Raw genomic sequence first — 6,342 nt, 5'->3', positions numbered from 1 at the left:
GAGGGTTTGCGTCCTGAGACATTTATTGTTTATTTCTGAGCATATTTAAAAAGTTAGCTGCTTCAGTGGTTTCACAGACACACTTTGCTAGGCCAATCATCATGCAGATTATGTCACAGGTAGCCAATTATTGCACCGATCACGCACGCAGCGATCATGTCTTGTACTTTGCTACTTGTTTAGAAAAGCTGTCTTGCCCTTAACCTTGGTTCCCATCTGGTACACAGATTAGTATTGCAACAAACATAAAAATTACAATAAGTCCTAGAATCAGTATGCGTTTTAACCAAGGCTCTATAGCAAGCATATTCAACCAATCAAACAGTCCCCACAAGTTTTCACCATCATCTTCTTGCAGTTGTTTTGTTAATTCCTTCAATTTTGTAATGCTTGTATGTACTGACTCAGAATGATCACTCAGGTTCATACAACACATTCCCTCAAAGTCCTGACAACCATGGTCTTGGGCCAATAGCAAAAAGTCAATTGCAGCCCGATTTTGTGAGGTGGCGTGTCTAACTGAATCTACGTCTGTTAATAAGGCGCTTAAAGCAGTACTAGTAGCATTTGCTTCTTTTGCAAGCCAGCATCCTAATCTGTTAAGTTGTGATAAAGCATGAGCAGTCCCTATTCCTGCAAAAATACTACTCAAGATACATTCTGCTGGATTCCAAAATTCTACATTACTATCGCAACCTGACGTAAAGCAGTGGGTGGACCGCTTTGTTCGAGTGTGGACAGTTCCATTAACTAAGAATTTTTTGGGATGAAACATCGTCAAAAGTCCAAAGATACATGGTCCCCCCACAGCTTTACCTGGTACGCCCTTCCAGGCTCTCTGACCACAAATTAAGAATATCTTAGCAGCCAACCCTATGGATTGTGGTCCAGGTGTTATTTGACCTGAGGCGGTGTGATTACACCATACAGATGTATTGGCACAAATGCCTGAGGGAGATACATCAACGTCACCCTCTTTGGTAGGTGCCCTTGCAGTATAATTTAGATAAAAGCAGACTGCAGCCTGTGTTATTCCCAATAAGTCAAGTTCTTGTGGCTGCAGTGGCAAGGCAGGAAAATTGTGTACATTGTGCATATTGTTATACCACGTGGAAATATTCCACTCCTGTGTCTCCATTCTGCATCGCACCACCATTTGGGCTGAAGTGTACCTGGTGCACTACAATTTGCTAACACAGTATTATTGTAAAGAGACCCCATGCGCTGTATATCAAGAGGAAGTCCCATCAAGCAAGTGTGGAAAGGGTCTGATGGCATCGTCATTGATAAACAAGGTGTCCGTATTGGTTACATTTGCAAGAGTCACCCAGATGTTGCCACATTTCCAGGTGCCTGGTCCGATGGGCATGCTTGTTGCTCCGAGGATGAGGCAACATAAGGTCATACACATCGTGACGGCACCCATCGTAACCAAGTTCCTGTAGAAACAGAAGCATTTCCCCTCCCCCAAGTTATCAGTTCCATTGGTCCCACCCATTGGCCGGAAACCAAGTCTTTGACCAAAACTGGGGGCTTCTGTATTCATCTTATGTCTGTGGCTTGCTGACGTTCAAAATTATTATGACCTGTTTCATCACAATTCAAAAAATTAAGGACATATAACGCTTCGTGTAGTCATTCTTGTGGGGTGAGCAGTGTCTCCCCCTTTTTTTTGTTTTTGTAGCATGTCTTTCAGGCTGCGGTGTGACTGCTCAACAATGGCTTGGCCGGTTGGGGAGCGGGGTATGCCTGTTACATGAGAGATGCCCCATGTATTGAGGAGTTGACGTACACGGCCTGAGCAATAGGCTGGGCTGTTGTCCGTTTTGATGGTTGTTAGCACCCCCAAGACCGCAAAGCAGGCAAGCCAATGGCGAGTCACATCCCTAGCCTTTTCACCAGTGTGGGCGGTGGCCCACAAAAATCGAGAATGGGTGTCGACTGTGACATGTACATATTTAAGATGACCAAATTCTAAAATATCGTAACGTCTGTTTGCCATAATTCATTAGCTCTCAAAACTCTAGGGTTCGCCCCTTCCTTTGAAGGCATTCGGGCGAACTACTGACAGTCTGAACAAGACAAAATAATGTCCCTGGCCTGCTGGATGGGTAGCTGAAACTGCCTCTTCAGCGAGCAGGCGTTTTGATGAAAGAAGGAGTGAGACAGTCTGGCTTGTTCTAGAAGGCTGGGTACCACTGCTGGCATGGCTGCAGCATCAGCGCGTTGATTTCCCTCAGCGATGGGTCCGGCCAGGTCTGTGTGTGAGCGTACATGTAAAACATAAAAGTCATGCTTTCTGTGATTAATAAGAGTCCAAAGAGCATAAAGTTCTGCACAGAGCAATGGATTGGAGACCTCACGGAGAAAGGAGGCCTCTAACCTTTGCACAAGGCCTGCGGCATAACAGGAATCAGTAACAACATTTACAGGTTCATTGGCACAAAGTTCAAAAGCCATACGGACGGCCACCATCTCCAGTACCTGTACCGACCCTCGTTCCTGTGTACGTACGGTTGTTCTCCATTGTTGCGTGACAGGGTCCTGCCACATGATAGCAGCCCTTTTAAATCTGCCCGAAGCATCGGTGAAGACAGTTAAACCAGGAACCGGGACAGGGCGACAGCAACTAGGGGTAGGCTGCCAGCCTCTGCCCATAACCTGTGCCGAGGATAATGAATGGAAAGCTGCCCAGTGAAATCAGCAAGGGCGATTTGAAAACCCCAATCTTCTGAAATTAACCAGTTCAAGTTGTCTGTAGTGGCTGGGATATAAATAACTTCAGGGTCACAGGCATTCATGGTTTGCAGTCTCTCCCTGCCCTTAATGATAAGCTTAGAATACATTTCTGTAAGAGTCCATAAGGTTTTTGGTGGAATATGTTACAGAAAAATCCATTCCAAAATGTGCAAGGGATCTGTGCTTTTTGTGTCCCATCGAAATAATACTGCAAAAGGCTGGAAGCTGTTGGCAATCAGAGCTAAATAAAAAGGCAATGAGAAGTCACGTCGCCAACCCTGGCGGTCCTCCAGAGCGCGGGCACATAACTGTAGTGCCTTTCTCGCTTCAGGTGTCAAAGTTCGGGTGGAGGTTAGGGAGGTGTCCCCTTTGAGCTTTTCAAAAAGGGGGTGTAGCAGTTCCGTGGAAAGTCCTAGCACTGGTCAGAGCCAATTAATGGCTCCTAATATTTTTTGTAGGTCATTAAGCATGACAATATCGTTTAATTGCAGTTGGACCGGCTGCAATTACAACAAGAAGTGAAGGAAGAGAATTAGAGCCATTATCTCTGAGGGTCATAGTCAAAAGGTTGTAGCATTACTTTGAATTTGAGGTCGGTGGGTGGATCGAGCACCAGGATCTGCTCGTGCTCAGCCCGAGCCCCAGCAGCCGGCATCTTGCTCGCTCGCTACCGCGGGGGGGGGAGGAGCGGGAGGGGGAGGCGGGGAGGCCGGGCAGCTGCTCGGTGCTGGTGCTGGCGCTGAGGGGCGGCCACCGTGTCGCGCCCCCCCCCCACCCCAGCGCGGTGCTGCCCCACAACGGGAACATCCTCTTTTTTTTTTTTTTCTTTTTTGTTCCCCCTTGCTCGTACATCTGAGCCGCCAGTGCAGCAGCAAGGGATTCGGTGCTGTGGTGTTTAGAGCCTGCATTTTGACAAGCCCGCACCATCTCTGCAATAGTGCAAGTTGCTCGGTTCTTAATCGCCTGCAAGGCTCTCGCACAGTCAGCATTCGCATTCTCAAAAGCAAGCTGCCTCAGCAACAGTGCCCGAGCCTCCTCATTCTCAATCTGCCGCTCAGTTGCTGCATATAACCAATCAACAAACGCAGGGTACGGTTCTGTAGGTCCCAGTAATACTTTTGCAAATGACAAACTTGAATCGGCGTTTGCACCTGTCAGTCCACGCAAGGCTTGTAAAACGAACTTTGCAATCCTCTCATATGTTTCTCTATTGTATTCCGTCTGGGTTGCTGGATCCGCATGCAGCCCCTCTCCAGCCAATTGGTTATAGCCTACTCCTTGTCCGTTATTCAAGTTATCAACCGCCTGTACGGGACATTTGTCTCGAAAGTCCGAAAGCCACACAGCATACTGAGTGTTAGTCAAATCCATTTTCATTAACGCTTTCCAGTCACAGGGAGTCATCACATACGTAGTAGAAAGCACTTCTAGGAATGTGATAGTATGAGTAGATTGAACTCCGCTTTCTTTTACCAATTTCTGCAGTTCCTGCCACTTATTCAAAAACACCAGCAAAGAGGTGGGCCCCAAAATCAGTTCGGCAAGGGCGCGGATGTCGCTCGGCACCAAGTTTTGATATTTCACCAGGGCTCTCAGCTGCGCTTGCACTTGGTGGTTGTTTATCCCGTACTGCATTACCGACTGTTGCAGCTTTGTTACACTTGCCAATCCAGAGGCTCCCACCTCGTCTGTCCCTGACCCGTGGTCACGACCGGGGCTACTATAGGGAAAAACTGCATGTCCCCAACCAGCTCAGCATTCTGAATGATCCCGCGCCGCCTTTTTGCCATGTCAAAGTCAGGGTCCCTAGGTGGCAGGGCTTTCTCCAGTGCTCTCGGTAAACAGTCCAAAATCGTTCGATACTCCTTTTGTGTTAAAGGGTTTTTTTTTCCAGGCTTGCAGATGCTGCTCCGCCTGCTCAAGGGACCACGTCCCTTTGAGTACGTTGGTAATCACCCAGTCTCTGGGGGCGATCTCTTGGTTCTCCTGGGATCTGCCGGCAGGACCCCCGGAGAACCGTTCCTCAACCGCTTTCAGGCCGTCCACAATGGCCTGATGCGCCTTCTTATACGCCTCCCCCACATGCGCCTTTTTCGACCCCCTATCCAGCCTCCTCATTTCCTCCAACAGTTCCTCCATTTTTTTTGAATATTCAGTCAGATCAACGCTTTCCTCCTCAGGTAATGGCACAGCGGCCGGATCCACTTCCATGGGGGGAGCGGACGGCTCAGGGGGGGCAGCAAAGGCGTCAGCAACGTCCCCTTTCTTGTACGGTGGCAAGTCCTCATATCCTGTGCCAGTCCCCCAAGCCTCCCGCTCTAGCTTAGAGAGAGGTGCCGCACACGGCAGGGAGGGCTCATCTGTCACCGAGGGCCCCCCCGCGGATGGTGTATCAAAGACGGGCACCGCGCACTCCGCTCCTTCCTTCTCACTCCCCAGCGAAAGTGCCGCCGCAGAGGGCTCCGCCTGCAGCGCCCTCCGTATGGCAGCAGTCGCCTGTGCCTCCCCGTGCAGCTGTTCGATCATGAGCCGCACGTCTCGGTATGTTTTGGCCAGACGCCTGGCCTCTTTTTCTCCGTTCTGGATGGATTCCCACAGTTCCTTCCCAACCTTCTTCCAGGTTTCCGCGCTAAAGACCTGGCTGGACTCCCGTAACAAACTGCGCCGCCTTCCCCACAACAGCAAGTCCACCAGCGCCTGGCGCTCCACCTGGCGCTCTGTTTGTGCTGCCACTTGTAATAATTTTTCTAACGTGGCCTTTTCTACCGCTGATACAACGTTTCCCATACCGCCCGCCGCCTCACAAGGGCGCCTGACTCACCGGTCAGAAGAGTTGCGTAGCTACAACTTTTCTTTTCCCGTCTTTTTTCAGACGGCCAGGCTCGTTTTCCCCGGGCACGAGCCTCCCGGGCGGTATCCACTCCCGTTACTCGAACTCTTAGCAAAGCCAGTTTCTCCTCTGCAGTATCACGTTGGGGTCGCCAGATGTTGCAGTCCGCAGGAGTGATGGGAACAAATCATACGCATTCACAGAATGCAGGTTCAATTCCATCTTTATTCAGCAATTTGCCCATTTTATAAGTACAGGTATTCGGCGCTCTGGCCCTTGATTTGTGGTTCATACAGATTATGTCACAGGTAGCCAATCATGGCACCAATCAAGCACGCAGCGGTCATGCCTTGTACCTTGCTGCTTGTTTAGCAAAGCTGTCTAGCCCTTAACCTTGGTTCCCACTGGCTTCTGCTAGCTTATCTGTACTTTCTCAGGATGTATCATTCCCAGCTGCACCAGTGTCCTTGGCAAAACTACTTTAAAGCACGTAGCAGCGGCTACAGCCTGAGGCCTAAGGCTTCAGCAAATTTAGCTACTAATGCTAAGCAAGTTGTGCTAAGCAACTAATCCTAAACAGTGTAGTTCCAACAATCTATATTTCATATCGATTGTTGTTCTGAAGTACCGCAAGGGCCCCAACAACTGCCTGTTTAGACTTTGGGTGTTTTGTTTTCATTGTGGTGTCCTACGTGCAGATCTTCAGTGTTGTGCTGAGGATCCCCTCTGAGCAGGGACGACACAAAGTCTTTTCCATGTGCCTGCCTCACCTG

Source organism: Apteryx mantelli, unplaced genomic scaffold (genome assembly GCF_036417845.1).
Source record: "Apteryx mantelli isolate bAptMan1 unplaced genomic scaffold, bAptMan1.hap1 HAP1_SCAFFOLD_186, whole genome shotgun sequence".
Classification (NCBI taxonomy): domain Eukaryota; kingdom Metazoa; phylum Chordata; class Aves; order Apterygiformes; family Apterygidae; genus Apteryx; species Apteryx mantelli.
Note: the sequence above shows the minus strand (reverse complement) of the source record.